A 21,841-nucleotide genomic window follows, 5' to 3' on the forward strand; every position below is an offset into this window, starting at 1 on the left:
TCTTTGCAGCAATCTGGAGTCAATGAGCAATCTGAAGCTTATGCTGCAAAAATTTATAATAGACCCTCTCAACAGCAAAACCAACAACATCAGAATAATTATGATCTTTCAAGCAACAGATACAATCCAGGTTGGAGGAATCATCCAAATCTGAGATAGGCAAGTCCTCTACAACAACAACAACAACATGTCCCTCCTTTCCAGAATGTTGCTGGTCAAAGCAAGCCATATGTTCCTCCTCCAATGCAGCAACAATAGCAACAACAACAAAGACAACAAGCAACTAAGGCCCCTCCTCAACTTTCCTTAGAAGTGTAGTGAGGCAAATGACCATCCAAAATATGCAATTTCAGCAAGAGACCAGAGTCTTTATTCAGAGTCTAAAAAATCAGATGGGGCAGATGGATACTCAGTTGAACCAAGCTCAGTCCCAAAATTCTGACAAATTGCCTTCACAAACTGTGCAGAATCCGAAAAATGTGAGTGCCATCATCTTGAGGTCCGACAAACAATTTGAAGTGCCTCCATCAGTAGCAGCACCTGCACCTGAACCTGTCAAGCTTCATTCTACACCTGAAAAAGAGGATGAGATAGTTGCACAAAAGAGAAAGCTTCCTGATTATGAGGGAGCTAACAAAAATTTTCATGCAGGTGGACCTTCTTCTAGTAATTCTGACTTGAGGCCATTAAAGGCTGGTCGTTCCTCAAGGAGAGGCAAGTCCAACTAAGAGACAGAGAGTATGCTGAGTTTCAAGAGGAAATTGCCCGAAGGCAACAGACTTATCTTGTGTCACCCCTAGCTAAGTATGACCCAAACATAGTCATGGAGTTCTATGCCAAGGCCTGCCCCATGGAGGAGGGAGTCAGACACAAGTGCTCCTGGGTGAGGGGCCAATGGATCCCCTTCAATGAGGATGTCATTAACAAGTTTCTGGGGCATCCATTGGTCCTAGAGGAAGGCCAACGTTGTGAGTTTAGCCAGATGAGGAGTCAGGCCTTAGGCTTCGACAAGGAGGCCATCAACCAACTGCTGTGCGTTCCGAGGTAGGACTTTTCCCGAAGCGTAGCGGGGAGACGGGTGTGGATCATGCGCACTAGCATGACCACCCTTACACAGATTTGGATGATGTTGCTGCTCAGCAACATTTTCCCTAGCGACCATAATTCAAACCTCCCCCTGTCGAAGTGTCACCTAGTCTATGTCATCCTGACTCATGTGAGTATACATGTTGCCCAGCTGATCTTAGATGCTATGTATTAGTTTGTAGGGATCACACCTCTTAGACACTGAGTGGACCTAGAGAAGTCCAAAAGGGCACTGGGGTTTCCTACTTTGATCATGGGCCTGTGCCAATTCTATGGAGTGCCGGTCACTCCCACCAAGCTCATCTAGCCTCCCATCAACAGAGCCTTCATAGAGAAATACTGCATGCCCAAACAAGCACAACAGTAGAAGGAGGGTTAGCAACAGCTAGCCGCAGGCGCACCGCCGTTGCCTCTACAGGAGACACCATCCTTAGAGTCCATATCCGCTCACCTGAGGAGGATGGGGCTCTAGATGCATACGTACATGCAGCATGTGGCTAGCCAATAGGCGGCTAATCACAGGGGTCAGGTGCAACTAAATGAGAGCTTCTACCGGTACACCCAACACCAACAGATCCAGGACCCTAGTCCTTTCCCATGGCCTACCCTCGAGACGTTTGGGGCCATGGTTGCATGGCCCGGAGATGAGCCCGATTTTGACACAGGGGCAAGACCCGTAGGGGCCCCTGGGGACGACGATGGAGCTCAGGAGGATGATGACATGGCTGATGTGCTGGATTTTTTCACTTGACGAGGCGGCATTGCATGGCTGAGATCACCCAAAAATTGTGATTTCTTTGTTATTTTGTTATTGCTTTATATTTTTATCTGTTATCTCATTTTGATAAAACTGTACTCTATGTTATCGCTTTTAGTTTTTATCCGTTATCTCATTTCGATAAATTTGTACTCTATGTTATCGCTTTTAGTTTTGTGTTATCTCATTGTGATAAACTTTATCGCTTCTAGTGTATTGTCGTACTGTTGCATTGTTATGGTTTGTCTGAATAAAAAAAAAACTAAGTAGAAAAAAAATAGGGCCTTGTGTATTGTTTTCATTTACACGCCTTTTTTTCCTCAGATTACAAACTCTTTCTAAAAATTAAAAAAGAAAACAAAAAAGAAAACTAAAAAGCCAACACACTTTTGAAAAAGAATGACTTTCTGTTTTCTTTGGGAAATTCACGGATCATGACATAAAAAAGGTTTTTGAAAAACAAAATGTGTGCGCCTGAAGGGTGAACGCAATGAAAGATTTTCCCGAATGCCTAAATAGACTTGGATGTATGCGTGACATGATAAAGGAGCATTCTTTTGGAAACACTGGGTTGATTGAATGGGGGAAACAAACACTAAGCCTTAGTGTTTGCATGGCCACAAAAGCTTTATGTTTGAGTGTCCACATGGATGTGTGCTATGATTAGTTTTTCATGAATTTCTAATCGTCATCATCATATGCGTGTCATGTAAATGATTTGGGGCATTCTGTTTATTCTTAAGCCACTTGCTAAACAAACATCCCGACATGTGTCATGTCCCACCATTTGCCGGCCTTTTGAGCCAAACGTTCATTTTTTGGCCAGAACCTTGACCTAGGATGGAAATTTCCAACCTTATCCTTGGAAGAGAGAACATAAGGATCTTCCAAGAGAAGCTTCCTTTACATTGGGTTACAAATGTGTGTCAAGAGAAAAGAAAAGAAAAATCAATCAATCAAAGATTGAAGAAAAGCAAAAGAAAATATAAAAGAAAGAAAGAAAAGGAAAAAAGAGAGGTTCTTTGGACTAGACAATGTCTGAACAATGTGCAAAATTTCCAAAAAGCAAAAAAAAAAAAAGAAAAGAATGGTAACAGTAGCTTGGTTTACAACCTGAGGGATGTGCAAAGCAATCACTTGCTTAGTTATAAAGCAAATCTTTGTGTCCGATTTTGTTCCGCGCTGAACCAAAGAGAAAAGGAAACAAATGGGGAAAAGTCTAAACTACCAAAGCCTAATTTCCCGCCAAGAATCCAACTTCCTAAAAGTCCTATTAATCCATGATTATGCATGTTATCTTTGATTTGATGGGAAATGATTTACAAAGTCAAATAATGCCATATCTATGGTTTGGAATTAGGATGAAACACTTGCCTGTGTGAGGTTTTATACACTTTGAGCGGTTTTCTCTATTCAATTGGACCTAGTGCTTTCTTTTAATGCTTTTTTAGAAGTGAAATGTGAATGTCCCAAATCTCATTTTGTGGTTATGAGAAATTCTATCAGCATGCCTTCATTCCCCAGTAGTCACATTATTTTTCTTCAAAAATATATGTTGTGCTGATCGGTTTGGCGGTTTTATTTCTTTGCTAAGCATGTTCGCATTTTAGTAAATGACATTCAAGACTATCAAAGTCTCCTTTACTTTTCAAAGACTATCAGAGTCTTTTGCCTCGCAATGACAATCATGGTCATCTTCCCCCCCATAGTGACAATCAAGGTCATCTACACCCGCAGTGACAATCATGGTCATTTGCCCCCCGTAGTGACAATCAAGGTCATCTACACCCGCAGTGACAATCATGGTCATCTACCCCCCTATAGTGACAATCAAGGTCATCTACACTCGTTGTGACAATCATGGTCATCTACCCCCTGTAGTGACAATCAAGGTCATTTACACCCGCAGTGACAATCATGGTCATCTACCCCCCGTAGTGACAATCAAGGTCATCTACACTCGTAGTGACAATCAAGGTCATCTACCCCCGCAGTGACAAACATGGTCATCTGCTCCCCGTAGTGACAATCAAGGTCATCTACACCCGCAGTGACAATCATGGTCATCTGCTTCTCGCAAAGACAATCATGGTCATCTGCCTCTTTATTTTTCAAAGACTTCAATGTCTTTTGTCAAGACTATCACAATTTTATTTATGTTTTCAAGACTATCAAAGTCTATTGTCATGTGGAGACAATCATGGTCCTCCCATTTTCTTTATTTTTCCAAGACTACCAAAATCTGTCGTCATGTAGAGACAATCATTGTCATCCATTTTTCTTTACTTTCTCAAGACTATCAGAGTTTATTGTTTTGCGGAGACAATCATCGTCATCTGCTTTTCTTTACTTTTCCAAGACTATCAAAGTCTATTGCCTTGCGGAGACTATCAATGTCTTCTGCTTTTTATCTTTTCAAAGACCATCAGAGTCTTTTGTTTCAAAGTCTATCAGAGTCTTTTGTTTCAAAGACTATCAGAGTCTTTTGTTTCAAAGACTATCAGAGTCTTTTGTTTCAAAGACTATTAGAGTCTTTCATCGAGACTTCAATGTCTCCTTTGCTTTGCAAGACCTCGAGGTCTTTTGTTGATATACCTGATGCCTCTTATGCTCTTTCTTTTGACAGGTTTCACTGCTTGGGCTTCCACTAGTGGTTGGTTGGATGGTAAGATCGCTCGAACAAAATTAGTGTCTTTATCTTTACTTCCCTTTTATCTCCAATAAAATATAAGTAAAGAGGGACAATTGTCATACCCTAATTTCGTCCGAGGACGATCGTTTGCCAACATTTGGATTCTTGCCAGCCGAATTGAGCTGCTTAACACTAATTGTCGCGCAATCAGTAAGATTTTGTGACATTTCAGAAGAAAATGTGCAAAATATTCAAAAGGTGGGCAAAATGGTCACTTTTGTGGCATTTTTCAGTCTTTGGGCCCAATAGGAAGCTTAGGGCTGAAGTAACCAGCTCGCCTGGGTGAGCTGCTGTGCAACCTCCTCCCCTTATTTCCTATAAATAGGCTTAAGAGGGGTTAAGGAAAAGGGCCAGCATCATACATTGAGAGATTTTCACTAAAATTAGTGAGAAGAAGGAGAAAGAAGAAGAAAAAACAAGGTTGAAGCACTTCTGTAACGTTTCCATGATCATTTTTCATCGTTCTTCATCCATTCTTCAACGTTCTTCGTTCATCGACTGATTAGTTTTTAATTGCAGAAGTTGTGAATTCATTTTATGCACCCTTAAGGGTCCACTCTTGTTTTTCGCATCTTCATCTTCATTCTTCTACCATCAGTAATTTTATTTCATTGTAAAGCAAGTTTCGACTGATTAATTGTGCCGTAATCTCCTTTTTATCATTGTAAAGCGAGTTTCCACTGATTAATTGTGTCTCAATCTCACTTAATCAATGTAAAATAAAAGTTCAACCGATCGTTTGTGATATAACCTTGGTTAACCATAGAAAAATAAATTTTCAACTGGTCATTTACTTTGCAAGTCCTCTTTTAATGAGTTCAAAAATAAAGAAGTGAAACCAAAGATAAAATCAACACATAATCAAGCTTTTATCCACAAAAATCACTTGAATCTGTTCAAGGTCTAATGCCTTAACGGTCTCTGTTACTTTTATTGGTCAAAATGAACCTTTCAAAAATCTAAAATCAACCCTACGTGTAACTTTCTTGCTTTCGAAGAACTACATAGGTATGAGTTCCTCATCACAATTGAGGATACATAGGAGCAAAAGCCCCACTCTTGTCGACCCCAAAAAGATAAAAGCATAAAAAAGGGAGAATAAAATAAAGATTGAAGTCATGATTTTGCGCATTTGGATTAAAGGCTGTCGTCCCATGTGACAGACGTGTGGGGTGCTAATACCTTCCCCGCACATAAACAACTCCCGAACCTTTTATCCTCTAAATTCGTAGACCGCTTTTTGGTTTTTCTAACATTTTCCTCAAATAAGCATTGGTGGCGAGTCTGCATGTTTTCCTTCATTGGAAGACGCACACGTGAGTCTCGTGTCGCCCTCCCGCTGAAGGGTAGGTTGCGACACCTGGAAGAAATGCATCAACAATTTTTCATTTTTTGAGTATGCCCCTATTTTCCTGCTGTACATTTTTAGGTGATTCTTGGGGCAAGTAGTCCCCTTGTACTTATCGAAATCCAACACCTTGAACCTTGCAGGGATAACGATGTCGGGCACTGGACATAGTTCTGCCATGTCAGTAAAAGCATAATCTCCGCCTCCTTCAATAGCCCTTAGCCTTTCCTCTATATGATTAAATTTCTCTCTTTCCACTACGGCAGGAGGCAATCTTTCCAACGCAAACGCAAAATGCAACATTGTGGTTGTGGGTGATACTGTGGTCCCCCCCAAAGTGTTTGGCAGGGGTATGCCACCAAATGCTTGCCCTTCAGTGGCACATCCGAGGTGAGGCTCAAAGTCGGCTAGAGTGCAGTCTCGGGGCACTTCATGTGTCCCCCCATGGGTTGAGAGACATGTGCATGATCAAATTGGGGTTGTTGGCTCTCAATGGGTATGGGTACGGAGTTGTCGACATTTTCATTGGGAGCGTGTGCAACATTGGGTGGTGTATAGTTGGGAGGCAAGCCATACGGTGGGAACGAATGCTTGTTCAGAACTTACACAACATGGGGGCCGCCCATACTTCCTAACGCTTCGCCTCCCTTACCTACCATATCTGAGGCTAGACGACTTGCTTGATTGATGCCAGACGAGTGAATCGGGTCCACCTCAGTGGTGGTACATGTAGTAATGACTGTATTCGTGTTGACCTCTATCATTTTTTTCATACTCATCATGGCTTCAATCATTGTGGCCATTTTCTCTTTCATGGCCTCCATGTCGGCCTTCATCTGCTCTTGCACCTCCTCTATCTCACTCCTTACTCTAGCTCTGGCATGCATTCGATAAAGGTGTTGTAGAGTGCATTCTTTCCTTTTGATTACAATGATTACAGTTCTGATTTCATGGAAAAATGCCATGAGCAATGCCACCAATGTGAAAAGAAAAATAAGCATGGTTGTATGTGAATGATGCATTGTTGAAGTATTGCGAATTTTACACAGGACATTGGGTCGAATCAATTTAGATTTTCATTAAAACAACATGGTTCATCATATATTGCCAAGGTGAATCTGGAAATAAAATATGGATGTAAACAGTCCTTAATTTTGTAAATTATTTAGCTCAATCATGTGTTGGCAGTAGACAAAGAAGCGATGTAACTCGATCCATCTTCTGCCCCAACTTTTGCAAGCTGGTTACTTCCATACTTGACCTTGACTTGATGAACCTTTCCTTAAAAACATGTTCTTGGTTCAACCCCATAATCCAAGGAATAGAAATTTTGATTGTCAATACTTCAACAACATATCATAGAGATGAATGACTAGGGCATACTTATGCTATGCATGGCAAATGTAGTTATGAGATTGACATGAGATGCCCGAAGAATCATCATTTCCTAGTTAACCACGCATTAGGTACCATGTTCACATGATTTTAAATCATTTTTTAAGAGAAATGAGTGTATAATCCCAACATGGTTGGTTTATAGCCATCATCATGGTACTCGACACACGTAACTAAGAATGTGGTGTAAACTTTCATGCCTTATTGTGACTTTCTTTTGTTTGTTTTTTTTTTTTTGCAGAGGAAAATGCAAGGATCATGCATGAGTGAACATAACATGCGAACTGTGAAAATAGAATGTATGCAATTGGCAGAACAAAAGCATGCTAAATGAAGATGTATGATAATGCAATGAATTATGCTAAATGCAATGCATGATTATGATAAATGATAAATGCAGGAATGATATGTCCATTATGATGCCATGAAGAGATGCATGATGCAATCAAGGAACATGCCAGAGTGAGTTTGCTATGTGTCCCCTAATTCAGGAACCTAATGGAAACGATCCAAAAGTCCACTTCTAGTGATAATTCCCAAGGGTGGTTTCATGTAACTTTACTAGCTTCTAGAGATATCATCCTCTTAGGTAATACAATGTGGCGATAGGGACTATTAGCGGCAATGTATCACCAAAAGAGGAAACTCTAGATGAGGCTTCACTGTTATCAAGCGAGTCAGAGATGCAACATGACCACAGATCGACCTCCACTCCTTATGGCTCACATAGACCCGGGTATAGGGCCTAATATCTCAATGTGTATGCGAGGTATAGGTGTCATGTGTGCGTTGAAAAGATAAAAGGGAAAAGGGAACATAAATAAAGACGAAGTCATGATAAAAACACATTGCACACTGACTAAATGGCCTAACTCTCTAATAGTCCCCAGTGGAATCGCCAACTGTCGCAACCTACCCTTCAACGGCATTAGGGGTTTTGAAATTTGAATTTAAAAGCTGTAATCGATTACCATTGGTGTGTAATCGATTACCAGTAATGGAACTTCTGAAATTCAAATTTAAAAGTCATGACCCTTCAAATTATAACTGTGTAATTGATTACCAAAAACCTGTAATCGATTACCAGTGAGAAAATTTCAGAAAAAACTTTTTGAAAAGACACATCTCTTCAAACCATTTTGAAAAGGCTTGATGGGCCTATATATATGTGTGTCTGACTCCAAAAAGTAAGAGAGAGATACTCTAAGAGAACTTAATTGCCAAATGCTCTCTCAACAACTCTTGGGCAAACACTTGCAAATCTATTGAGAATTCATCTAGGAACTTCAAATTGTATTATCATCTCTAAAAGAAATAAATTCCTTTAGGAACTTCAATTTGTATCATCCACTCTAAAGGAGAGAAATCTTTATGTTTATCTCAGAAAGTCAGTTGTAATCAAGAGACTGGTTGTCTTTTGGATTGTGAGAATTGTAATCAAGAGACGGGTTGTCTCTTGGATAATCTTTGAACACAAGGGTGAAGGATCCCAAGGTGTGTTCAAAGTTTGTAAAGGATTTACAGAGATAGTGGAAAATCTCAAGTGGGTTGCTTGAGGACTGGACGTAGGCACGAGAAGTGGCCGATTTAAATCTCAAGTGCATTTGACCTTTTAAGTTATCTTTAAAAAAAGATTGAAGGTTAATAAGAAAAACCAAAATAAAATCATCTCATAAATTTCTTCATTTCATCAAATATCGCTTGAGATGTTTCAAGGTCCAATGCCTTAAATGACATTCTCCTCTTTATCAAATATCACTTGAGATTGTTTCAAGGTCCAATGCCATAAACGACTCTTGCTCGCAATTAAAAATCAATCTTTCAAAAAACATAAAATCAATTTAACACATAAACTTTCAGACATAAAGAACTATGTTGGTCTGAATTCCTCATCGCACTTGAGGATACGTAGGAGCAAGGGCAACACCCCTTGTCGACCCCAAAAAGTAAATAAACATAAAAAGGGAAAATAAATAAATATTGAAGTCACGTTCTTGCACACTCGATAAAAGGCTGCCATCCCTCGTGACAGACGCGTGGGGTGCTATTACCTTCCCCGCACGTAAACAACTCCTGAACCCTTATTCTTAAAATTCGCAGATCCCTTTTTGGTTTTTCTAATGTTTTCCTCAAATAAACATTGGTGGAGACTCCACGCGTCTTCTTCATGAGAGGACACACTTTTTTTAGTTCGCCTCACCCTCCTGTTGAAGGGTAGGTTGCGACACCAATGAATATACTGATCATATTCATGAAGCTTCATTAGTTGTTGCATTTTAGTATTACTACCTCTTACGGAAGAGCGGTATGCATTTCTTGCATTATATACTTGCTTGATTGTTGTATAACTATTGCCATTGTGCTCCTTTAATGTTAGAAGAATATTTCTTAGTTTCACCATTGACTTTGTCATATCAACAATAATAATCTTTTCATCCTTAATCAATCGACCAGCATATGGATGTCCAACTAATGACTTGGCCAATTCATGATTGTGGCTCCCACTCATTAACTTCACCATCCATCCTTCGCCTCCAACCACTGGTTTCACATGTGGCTTAAAGGGACACCCACATTTTCTATTGCTAGTAATTGTTCTTACTAAATCTTTCATCCTTCCCATTTATTTGTATATCTAGTGATTTTTTAATTAAATTGATTGACATCATATATTGTCAAAGTAATCCCTATTGTGAAAATTGATTTAATTAAAATTACATAGATTTTTGTATAGAATTATTTATGCAAATTGTGTTTGGCCCAAAGGAAGACGCAATTTGGCTAAATAATATTTTTTACTTGTGATGATAAATGTGTGACAATTATAAGGTGTTTTCATGTGAATAATAGTCGGTCCAAAGAAAGGCTATTATTTGACAAAATTTATTGTCAATATTTGATCATTGTGTTGAGAGTACCAATTGCAAATTAATTTCTCTAGGAATTAATGTTGTGCTAGGTATCTTGTGATGGGTCTGTTCTGCAAAATATTTGCATGTTCTGTTATATATATTTTTATATAACTAAATTATATGTGAAAGTTGTGTAATTTTAAGACCTCCCATTTATTATATTAAATTGTCTTGTATTTTTTGGTTAAATTGATTGAAACAACATGTTGTCAAAGTAACCTCTGTTGCATAAGTTGATTTGATTGGATTTACAATTATGTTGCATGGAATTATTCATGCGAATTATGCTCGGCCCAAAGGCAGACACAATTTGGCAGAATAATTAAATGTTTGCGATGGTAAACCTGTGTAATTATAAATAGTGGGATTTTCCATGTGAAAAATGAAATGTTCAAACACAATCATTATTTGACCAGAGTAATCATCATATAAGTTTTCCATGTGAACAGTGGAGTGTCCAAAGACAACCTTTTTTTAAAGGATTTATTACCAATGCTTGACCAATGCGTTGAGAGTACCCCTTACAGTTAGTCTTTTTCAATCCAAAGATTGAGGATTAATGGTGCGCTAGGTATCTTGTTTGGGTCTTGAAATTTACCATAAAGATTATTTGTGCATTGTGTGTTTATTGTTCTCTTCTTTAATTGTTGTTGTTGTTACTACTATGGTTTAAATTACTCATATTATTGGAATCCCAAATCTGCATGTATAAAATTTAGAGTTTGAAAAGGGAGTGATGTGTCATTATTTTCTCCTATTTCTTAACCATTTTTGCCACCATTTTAATTATTGATTAGCCTTAATTGTCAAATTAATTGTGCAGTTTTATCATTTGGGCCTACTTGACTAATTTTGTTTTTTTAATTAAATTTTAGGAGAATTATAAGCAATTGGGCTTGAATCCAGAATTGGGCTTGGACTTGAAGAGAGCAGACAATTTTATTTTATCAAATCTTATCTCATCCAGATTTTATTTCATCTAGATTTTATTTCGTCCAGATTTTATTTCATCCAATCTTATCTTATGTTGTCCAGATTTTATTTTATTTTATTTATGGGCTTGGACTTAAAACAAATTTGTAAGCTTTGGGGCTGAGGACCTATATAACAGTACCAGGGTTTTAGTTTAGGGGGATTTTTGAGAGGAGAATAATTTTAGGGTTTTACTATTCTAGTTTTTACTGTTCATGCGCACTGTTCACGTAGCAATAGAATTCGTTTTCTGCTATTTTGTTTTATGCTTCAATCTGCAATTTCGTTTTCTGCTTCCAATTGCAATTTCGTTTTCTACTGATTAATTGAAGGCTAAGTCTCCAACGTTGTTTTCTTTTGAGGATCAAGCACAACTCTCTTTGAGGTTTTGTTATTACTATTGAATTCTGATCAGTTTTTCCTCTTCACCAATTGCTCTGTATTTGTTGCTATTAATCCATGCTTGATTAATTGTCTCTGCACTTAATTTACGTTCATGCATAATGATCAGTTTCATTCATGATTAATTGCTGTATGTGTTGCTTAATCTCATAATGACAGCCTTATGTTGATTTTCGCTTAGTAATTTAATTTAGGGTTGGATTAAGTGGTTGAACTGATTAGGGATAAATCCTCGTAACCTAGGGCAAGAGACTTGCTTGTGAATCAAGGGGAAATAACTTGTTTTAATTCTGTTATTTCTTTAATTAGAATTTGCTTGCGGTTTAATTTACAAAAACAAACAACCCCCCCCCAATTCGTTACTGTTTTATTACTACCTGTTATGAACATTTGGTTGACCATTGCTCGTTGAGAGACGACCTAGGATCACTTCCTAGATACTGCATTTTTAATGTTTATTTGATTCGCGTACGACCTCGATCAAATTTGGCGCCATTGCCGAGGAGCAGTTGGCCAAAGTTTCATAATAGTGTTTAGTTTTTTGTGTGTTGCTCTGTTGTTTAGGTTGTGAGTATATGTTGTTTTATTTTGTGTAGCGCTCTGTTTTGCATTTTAGTCGCGTCACTTGTTTAGCGACTATTTCAGCTTTTTGTTTTGGTGTGAACAGTGATTAGCGACTGGGAACTAGCGACTGATTTTGCAATTTAATTAGCGATTTTTGTTTTGATAGTTAGAGTTGTTATTTTTGGCTGATGTTTTGTGTGGTAGTTTCTTTTGATCCATATGTTGTGTGAAAAATACCAAGAGCACTTGGTGTGGCAGTATTTGAGAGAGACAAAAATTTTGGGAACTTGTTTTTAGCAAAACTTAAAACGGCCATAACTTTTGCTACGGGTATCAGAATGACTATTATTATAGATGCATTAGGGGTAGAAAAAAATTTCCCATGTTGTGACAATCCGCTTTAGCTGGTTGGGGTCTCCCAAAATCGAAAAATCATCTGTTTACTAAGTTTTTTTTTTTTCAAGTATTATTGTCCTATTTTTCTAAACTTTTGCTAGGTAGTTTTCATAGTTAGACTTTGAATTTTTTTTTGAAATATTTTGTGCTATCTTTTCATGATTTTAGGGTGTTGCTCACAAAATTTCAACTCATTTGGATTTCATTTAACTATAGCTGTAGTTTTAACCCTCCCCTGGTGCTTGTTTAAGAAACACATGATTTGCTGTATACAGTGCATGACTAGGGGCAATCCAGGTGATTTGCAACCCTTTGATCCTGAAATAGATAGAACCTTTCATAGATTAGTTAGGAATATTGTGCATCCTGGTCATTCTGTGCATCTTGAGCATTTTGAACATTCTGAGTATCCTGGTGCTAGTGATTCTGAATATTCTGATTTTGAGCATTCGACTGTTAATTTTCATACTGAGAACATGGCTCAACCTCCACCTCGTGAGAGAACTCTTAGGGAGATGGCTACACCTGATTTCACTTATGAAAGCTTGAGCATTCAATATCCTGATGAGGGTGTTCCATATGTTCTCATGACTGGACTAATACATTTGCTTCCCAAGTATCATGGTCTTGCAGGTGAAGATCCTCATAAGCATCTTAAGGAGTTCCATATTGTTTGTTCCACCATGAAGCCCCCTTATGTCCAGGAAGATCATATCTTTCTAAAGGCTTTTCCTCATTCTCTAGAGGTAGTGGCAAAAGATTGGTTGTACTACCTTGCTCCCAGATCCATCTCTAGCTGGGATGACCTTAAGAGGGTGTTCATGGAGAAATTCTTTCCTGCATCTAGGACCACTGCCATCAGAAAAGACATTTTAGGCATCAGGCAACTTAGTGGAGAGAGCTTGTATGAGTACTGGGAAAGATTCAAGAAATTGTGTGTAAGCTGTCCTCACCACCAGATTTCTGAGCAACTCCTTCTACAGTATTTCTATGAGGGACTTAGCAACATGGAGAGGAGTTTGATTGATGCTGCCAGTGATGGAGCCCTTGGTGATATGACTCATGCTGAGGCTAGGAATTTGATTGAGAAGATGGCTTCCAACTCCTAACAATTCAGTGCAAGAAATGATGCTATTGTCCTTAGAGGAGTCCATGAGGTGGCCACAGATTCATCTTCATCTGCTGAAAATAAAAAGCTTGAGGGAAAACTTGATGCCTTGGTCAACCTCGTAACTCAACTTGCCGTGAATCAGAAATCTGCATCTGCACCTGTTGCAAGAGTCTGTGGTCTATGTTCTTCTGCAGATCACCATACAGATCTATGTCCTTCTATGCAGCAATCTGAAGCTTATGCTGCAAACATTTATAATAGACCCCCTCAGCAGCAAAATCAACAACAACAGAATAATTATGATCTTTCAAGCAACAAATACAATCCAGGTTGGAGGAATCATCCAAATCTGAGATGGACAAATCCTCCACAACAACAACTATTTGTCCCTCCTTTCCAGAATGATGCTGGTCCAAGCAAGCCATATGTTCCTCCTCCAATGCAGCAAGAGCAGCAGCAACAACAAAGACAACAAGCAACTAAGGCCCCTCCTCAACCTTCCTTAGATGAGTTAGTGAGGCAAATGACCATCCAGAGTATGCAATTTCAGCATGAGACAAGAGCCTCCATTCAGAGTCTAACAAATCAGATGAGGCAGATGGCTACTCAGTTGAACCAAGCTCAGTCCCAAAATTCTGACAAATTGTCTTCACAAACTGTGCAGAATTTGAAAAATGTGAGTGCCATCACCTTGAGGTCCAGCAAGCAATTTGAAGTGCCTCCACCAGTAGCAGCACCTGAACCTGTCAAGCTTCATTCTACACCTAAAAAAGAGGATGAGATAGTTGCACAGAAGAGAAAGCTTCCTAAAAAAAAATTTCATGCGGGTGGACCTTCTTCTAGTAATTCTGACTTACAGCAGCCTTCTATCCCTCTTCCATTCCCACCTAGAGCAATTCCTAACAAAAAGATGGAAGAAGTGGAAAAGGAGATCTTGGAGACCTTCAGGAAAGTAGAGGTGAACATACCTCTGCTAGATGCCATCAAGCAGATTCCAAGATATGCCAAGTTTCTAAAGGAGTTATGCACCCACAAAAGGAAGCTCAAAGGCAATGAAAGGATTAGCATGGGCAGAAACGTGTCAACATTGATAGGTAAATTTGTTCCTCACATTCCTGAGAAATGTAAGGACACAGGTACTTTCTGTATACCTTGCATTATTGGGAACAGTAAATTTGAGAATACCATGTTAGATCTAGGAGCATCAGTTAGTGTCATGCTTCTGTCCATTTTCAATTCTTTATCTCTTGGACCTTTGCAATCTACAGATGAGGTAATTCATTTGGCAAATAGAAGTGTGGCTTACCCCGCAGGTTTCATAGAGGATGTGTTGGTTCGGGTTGGTGAACTTATTTTTCCTGTTGATTTTTATGTTCTTAATATGGAAGAGGGATTTTCCCATGGCTCAGTTCCAATTATTTTAGGTAGGCCATTTATGAAAACAGCCCGAACCAAGATAGATGTTTATGTTGGCACATTGTCTATGGAATTTGGTGATATTGTTGTTCATTTTAACATTCTTGATGCCATGAAACATCCATCTGAGGATCATTTTGTTTTTCGTGCTGAGATAATTGATCAGATTGTTGATGATTATATGTTTGATTTTGATTTTGTTCTTCATGGTAGGAAGCATCCATTTTTATCTGATCTACATACTTGTCATTCCTTATGCATTGAATCTGAATCTGAGTTTGAATTTGATCTTGTATCTGATTTTTATGCGGAGAGTGAATTTGAATTTGAGTCTCGTTCTAATTTTCTAGGTGTTGTACCTTTTGATGTTGATTTTTTAGAGTCAGAATGCACTAACCATGTTGCAGGAAGTACATACAGTCCTGACTTGCTTTATCAGGTACAGGCTGACGAACCTTCTTCTTCTCCTACCCTGGTTCCTCCCACTATTCAGCCACCACCCACACCAAAGTTGAAGCGCTTACCAGCAACCCTCAAGTATGCTTACTTGGAGGACAAGGAAAAATTTCCAGTGATCATCTTTGCCTCCCTTGCTGCTGAGTAAGAGGAGAAGTTGTTGCTAGTTCTCAAGAAGAACAAGAAATCCATTGGATGGATTTTAGCAGACATTCTTGGTATTGGCCCATCTACCTGCATGCATAGGATACTTTTAGAGGATGGAGCTAAGCCAATGAGGCAGCCACAACGATGACTCAACCCCGTCATTCTAGATGTGGTGAAAAAGGAAGTGACCAAGCTCTTACAAGCTGGAATCATCTACCCCATTTCTGACAGTCAGTGGGTGAGTCCAGTCCAAGTGGTTCCAAAGAAGACAGGCCTCACAATGATTAAGAATGAAAGGGATGAGCTTATTCCCACAAGAGTGCAGAACAGCTGGCGAGTCTGCATTGATTATAGGAGGCTGAACCAGGAGACCAAAAAAGATCATTTTCCCCTACCATTCATTGATCAAATGCTTGAGCACTTGGTAGGTAAGTCTCATTACTGTTTTCTTGATGGTTTTTCTGGTTATTTACAAATTCATATTGCTCTTGAGGATCAAGAAAAGACCACATTCACCTGTCCCTTTGGCACTTTTGCCTATAGGAGGATGCCTTTTGGCCTATGCAACGTCCCTGGTACCTTCCAACTGTGTATGCTTAGCATTTTTAGTGAATTTTTAGAGAGTTGCATAGAGGTGTTTTTGGATGATTTTACTGTTTATGGATCCTCTTTTGATGCATGTTTGGATAGTCTGGATAAAGTTCTTAATAGGTGCATTGAGACTAACCTTGTGCTGAATTTTGAAAAATGTCACTTCATGGTAGAACAAGGTATAGTTTCAGGGCATATCATTTCCAATAGGGGCATAGAGGTAGACCCTACAAAAATAGCTGTTATTTCACAATTGCCTTACCCCTCTTGCGTGCGAGAGGTTCGTTCTTTTCTTGGTCATGCAGGGTTTTATAGGCGCTTTATCAAGGATTTTAGCAAAGTGGCACTTCCACTATCCAATCTACTGCAAAAGGAGGTGGATTTTGATTTTGATGACCGGTGCAAAGAGGCTTTTGATTGCCTCAAGCGTGTAGTGACTACCACCCCTATCATTCAGGCACCTGATTGGAGAGCCCCATTTGAGCTACTGTGCGATGCATCCAATTACGCATTGGGGGTTGTCCTTGCTCAAAAGATTGATAAGCTACCTCGGGTGATCTACTACGCTTTAAGAACTTTGGATGTTGCTCAAGAAAATTACACTACCATAGAGAAGGAGCTATTAGCGATAGTTTTTGCTCTTGAGAAATTTCGTTCATATTTACTTGGTACTTGTGTTATTGTTTATACTGAGCATGCAGCTCTGAAGTACCTGTTGAAGAAGGCTGAATCAAAGCCTAGATTGATCAGGTGGGTGCTTTGGCTCCAAAAGTTTGATTTGGAGATCCGTGATCAGAGTGGTGCACAGAACCTCGTGGCTGACCACCTGAGTAGGATTGAGCGTGCGTCTAAGGACTCACCCATTCGGGATGATTTTCTGGATGACCATTTGTACATTCTGTATAGTATTTCTAATTCCATCCCCACTCCTTGGTTTGCTAATATTGTGAATTATTTAGTTGCTTCTGTTTTTCCTCCCTTAGCATCAAAAGCTCAAACTGATAAAATTAAGAGTGATGCTAAGCATTATATTTGGGATAACCCCTATTTATGGAAGTTGTGCAATGACCAAGTTATTAGGAGATGCATTCTAGACCATGAGATCGAGTCGGTCCTGCAATTCTGACATTCTTCCGCACCAGGTGGCCATCTTGGCATACAAAGGATAGCTCGCAAGGTGCTTGATTGTGGTTTCTATTGGCCCACCATCTTCAAGGATGCGTGGAGAATCTGTAGTACTTGTGAGCCTTGTCAGAGAGCAGGCGGCTCACTTTCAAGGAGACAGCAAATGCCTCAACAACCCATGTTGTTCTGTGAGGTGTTTGATGTCTGGGGTATAGATTTTATGGAGCCTTTCCCTGTCTCTTTTGGTTTCGTTTATGATGTGCCATCATTTTCTTCTATTTTCTAAACCCTTTTTGCACCATTTTAATTACTGATTGGTCTTAATTGTCAATTAATCAGGCAGTTTTATTATTTGGGCTCATTTAGCTAATTTGATGTTTTTAATCTAATTTCAGGAATTAATGAAACATTGGGCTTAATCCGAATTTTGGTTATGGACTTGAAGAGGGCAAATAAAGCAGCGCTTACCTTAGTTAATTTCTAATTAGGAAATTTCACAATTTTATTTTATGTTGTTCAGTGTTTATTTCGTTTTGGGCCAGAGTATTGTAATAGGGCCCAGTGACTTTGAGTGACTCTTTTTAAATAGCAGCCTTGGGATTCGTGCAAGGCTATTCTATTATGCTATTTTATTATTCAGAGCTTTTGTTTTAGGTTTTTACGTTTTTCTGTTCTAAGGCTACTGTTTTCGTTCTTAATGCAATTTTCCGTTTTCTGCTTCTAATTACAATTTCGTTCTTGCTTCTTCTTCTACCTTCATTCACGTTTTGTTTCATTTACATTTATGTTCATTTACGTTTCTGCTTCATGTTTCATTTGCGTTTTCTGTTTGAATCTATGGAAGGCTAGTTTTTCTGGTGTTGTCTCCTTTTGAGGATGAAGCCCAACTCTCTTTGAGGTTTCGTTTGTAATGTGGTTTCCTGGCAGTTTTCCCTTCACCAGTTATCCCAAATTCGTGAACATTAATCAGTGCACGCTTCATGTTCGATTAATTGCCTCTGAGCCTAACTTGCGTTCATGCTTAATGGACAAAGGGCTAACTGGTGTATGTGGTGCCTAATCACGTATTGACAACCCTAAGTTGATTTTCGCTTAGTAAATTGAAATAGGCTTGGATTAAGTGGTTGACTGTTAGGGGCGAATTCTCCATAACCTAGGATAAGAGAATGGCTTATGAATCAGAGGAAACAACTCATTTTTAATATTAGTAGTTTTATATTCCAGTTTACTTGTTCTTCTCTTTAATCACAAAACAAACAACCCCCCCAATCGTTACTGTTACTGCGCAAGTATATTATGAACATTTGGTTTGTCATTGCTCGTTGGGAAACGACCTAGGATCACTTCCTAGTTACTGCATTTCCATGTTTATTTGATTCGGGTACGGCCTCAATCAAATTTGGCGTCGTTGCCGGGGAGCAGTGTCCAAAGGTTCATAATAACTAGCTAGTGTTGTGTGTTTAATTCTTTCGTGTTTTAAGTTTAATTGTTAGTATTGTGTTAGTATGTGTGTTAGTGTTGTTTAGTGTCCTGGTATTTTGTTTAGTGTGTGTTCTGTTTCAGTTTTCCTATTAAGCGCTTTCCCTGTTTCAGTTTTGGGTGTTTTGCTGTGAATAGTGTTTTGCGACGGACTTAGCGACCACTTTTGCTTGCGGCAAAACAGAGTAGTGCTAGAAATCAAGTAGAGACGGATTTTAGCGACCACCCATACTGAATTATTTGAGATTTTTTGTTTTAGTAGCTAGGGTTGTTATTTTTGGCTGAATTTGTTTGTGGTAACTTCTTTTAATCTATATTTTGTGGGAAAAATAGCTAGAGCCTTTAGTTTGGTCAGATTTGAAAGTTCCAAAAAAGTAGCAAATTTTGTGTTTGTCGAAACTTCAAAAGACCATAACTTTTGCTCCGGTTATCAGAATCGCAATTATTATATATGTATTTGGGGTAGAAAAAAATTTCCTACGCCTTGGCAGCCCCCGTAGGCCGGTTGAGGTCTCCATCGTCCAAAAATAGTGATTCTGTCAAAAGTTTTTTATTTTTCAAGTTTTATTCACTTATTTTTCTTAACCTACCATTTTTAGCTTCCATAGTTAGACATTGAATTTTTGCCTGAAATTTTTTGTGCAATCTTCTCATCATTTTATAAGGTTGATCACAAAATTTCAAGTCATTTGGATATCATTTGAGGGTAGCTGTAGTTCAAACCTGCACCTTTATTTACATGACAAAGCAACTAGTTGTGCATGCTGAATGTAGTGTATGACTAGAGGCAATCCATCTGACTTACAACCCTTTGATCCTGAGATAGATAGGACATTTCATAGATTAGTTAGGCATCATTTTATACCTTTTGATCATCCTGAGCATTCCATTACTGGTGAATCTGGGCATTCTGTTATTGGTGATTTTGAACATCCTGATTTTGAGCATTACAATTTTGAGCATTCTGATTTTGAACATTCTGAGAACATGGCACAACCTCCACCCTGTGAGAGGACTCTGGGGGAAATGGTTGCACCTGATTTCACCTACGAAAGCTTGTGCATCCCATACCCTGATGAGGATGTCCTATATGTTCTTAAAACTGGACTGATTCATTTGCTTCCAAAGTTTCATGGCCTTGCAGGTGAAGACCCGCACAAACATTTGAAGGAATTTCATATTTTCTGCTCCACCATGAAACCCCCAGATGTCCAAGAGGATCATATATTTCTGAAGGCTTTTCCTCATTCTTTAGAGGGAGTGGCAAAGGACTGGTTGTATTACCTTGCTCCACGGTCCATCACGAGCTGGGATGACCTGAAGAGAGTATTTTTAGAAAAAAAATTCCCTGCTTCCAGGACCACAGCCATCAGGAAGGATATCTCAGGTATTAGACAACTCAGTGGAGAGAGCCTGTATGAATACTGGGAGAGATTTAAAAAACTATATGCCAGTTGCCCTCACCATCAGATTTCAGAGCAGCTGCTTCTCCAATATTTTTATGAAGGACTCAGTAATATGGAGAGAAGTATGATAGATGCTGCCAGTGGTGGAGCCCTTGGAGACATGATTCCTGCTGAAGCCAGAAATTTAATTGAGAAGATGGCTTCCAACTCCCAGCAGTTTTGCACCAGAAATGATGCTATAGTCATTAGAGGAGTGCATGAGGTAGCTACAAACTCAGTTGCATCATCTGAAACTAAGAAGCTTGAAGGAAAATTGGATGCATTGGTCAACTTGGTAACCCAGCTGGCCTTGAACCAGAAATCTGTACCTGTTGCAAGGGTCTGTGGTTTGTGCTCCTCTGATGACCACCATACAAACCTTTGCCCTTCCATGCAGCAACCTGGAGCAATTGAGGAGCCCGAAGCTTATGCTGCTAATATTTACAATAGACTTCCTCAACCTCAGCAGCAAAATCAACCACAGCAGAACAATTATGACCTCTCCAGCAACAAATACAACCCTGGATGGAGGAATCACCCTAATCTCAGATGGTCTAGCCCTCAGCAATAACAACAGCAGCCTGCTCCTTCCTTCCAAAATGTTGCTGGCCCAAGCAGACCATACATTCCTCCACCAATCCAACAACAGCAACAGCCCCTGAAACAGCCAACAGTTGAGGCTCCTCCACAACCTTCCCTCGAAGAACTTGTGAGGCAAATGACTATGCAGAACATGCAGTTTCAACAAGAGACCAGAGCTTCCATTTAGAGCTTGACTAATCAGATGGGACAATTAGCTACACAATTGAATCAACAACAGTCCCAGAATTCTGACAAGCTACCTTCTCAAGCTGTCCAAAATCCCAAAAATGTCAGTGCCATTTCATTGAGGTCGGGAAGGCAGTGTCAAGGACCTCAACCCGTAGCACCTTCCTCATCTGCAAATGAACCTGCCAAACTTCACTCTACTCCAGAAAAAGGTGATGACAAAAATTTACCTAACAATTTCTGTGCAGGTGAATCTTCCACTGGTAATTCTGATTTGTAGAAGCAACACATTCCTCCTCTTCCATTCCCTCCAAGAGCAGTTTCCAACAAAAAAATGGAAGAGGCAGAGAAAGAGATCTTGGAAACATTCAAAAAAGTAGAGGTAAACATACCTCTACTGGATGCAATAAAGAAAATTCCAAGATATGCCAAATTCTTGAAGGAGTTGTGCACTAATAAGAGGAAGCTTAAAGGAAGTGAACGAATTAGCATGGGCAGAAATGTCTCCGCACTAATTGGTAAATCTGTTCCCCAAATTCCTGAAAAATGTAAAGATCCAGGTACATTCAGCATACCTTGTATTATAGGGAATAATAAGTTTGACAATGCCATGCTAGATTTAGGAGCTTCTGTTAGTGTTATGCCTCTGTCTATTTTTAATTCTCTATCTCTAGGTCCCTTGCAGTCAACTGATGTGGTAATTCATTTAGCTAATAGAAGTGTTGCCTACCCTGTTGGTTTCATAGAAGATGTCTTAGTTAGAGTTGGTGAACTGATTT

The 21,841-nt window shown here is 39.2% G+C and overlaps 1 non-coding gene across 1 annotated transcript; it reads right to left on the bottom strand.

Annotated features, from left to right (window-relative positions):
• Positions 1-20,214: 20,214 nt before the first annotated feature.
• Positions 20,215-20,321, bottom strand: LOC112999857 (small nucleolar RNA R71). The gene has a single exon (XR_003265075.1). It is a non-coding gene; the product is annotated as a small nucleolar RNA R71 (small nucleolar RNA).
• Between the last annotated feature and the right edge of the window lie 1,520 nt (positions 20,322-21,841).

This window comes from Glycine max, chromosome 16, assembly GCF_000004515.6.
Source record: "Glycine max cultivar Williams 82 chromosome 16, Glycine_max_v4.0, whole genome shotgun sequence".
Classification (NCBI taxonomy): Eukaryota; Viridiplantae; Streptophyta; class Magnoliopsida; order Fabales; family Fabaceae; genus Glycine; species Glycine max.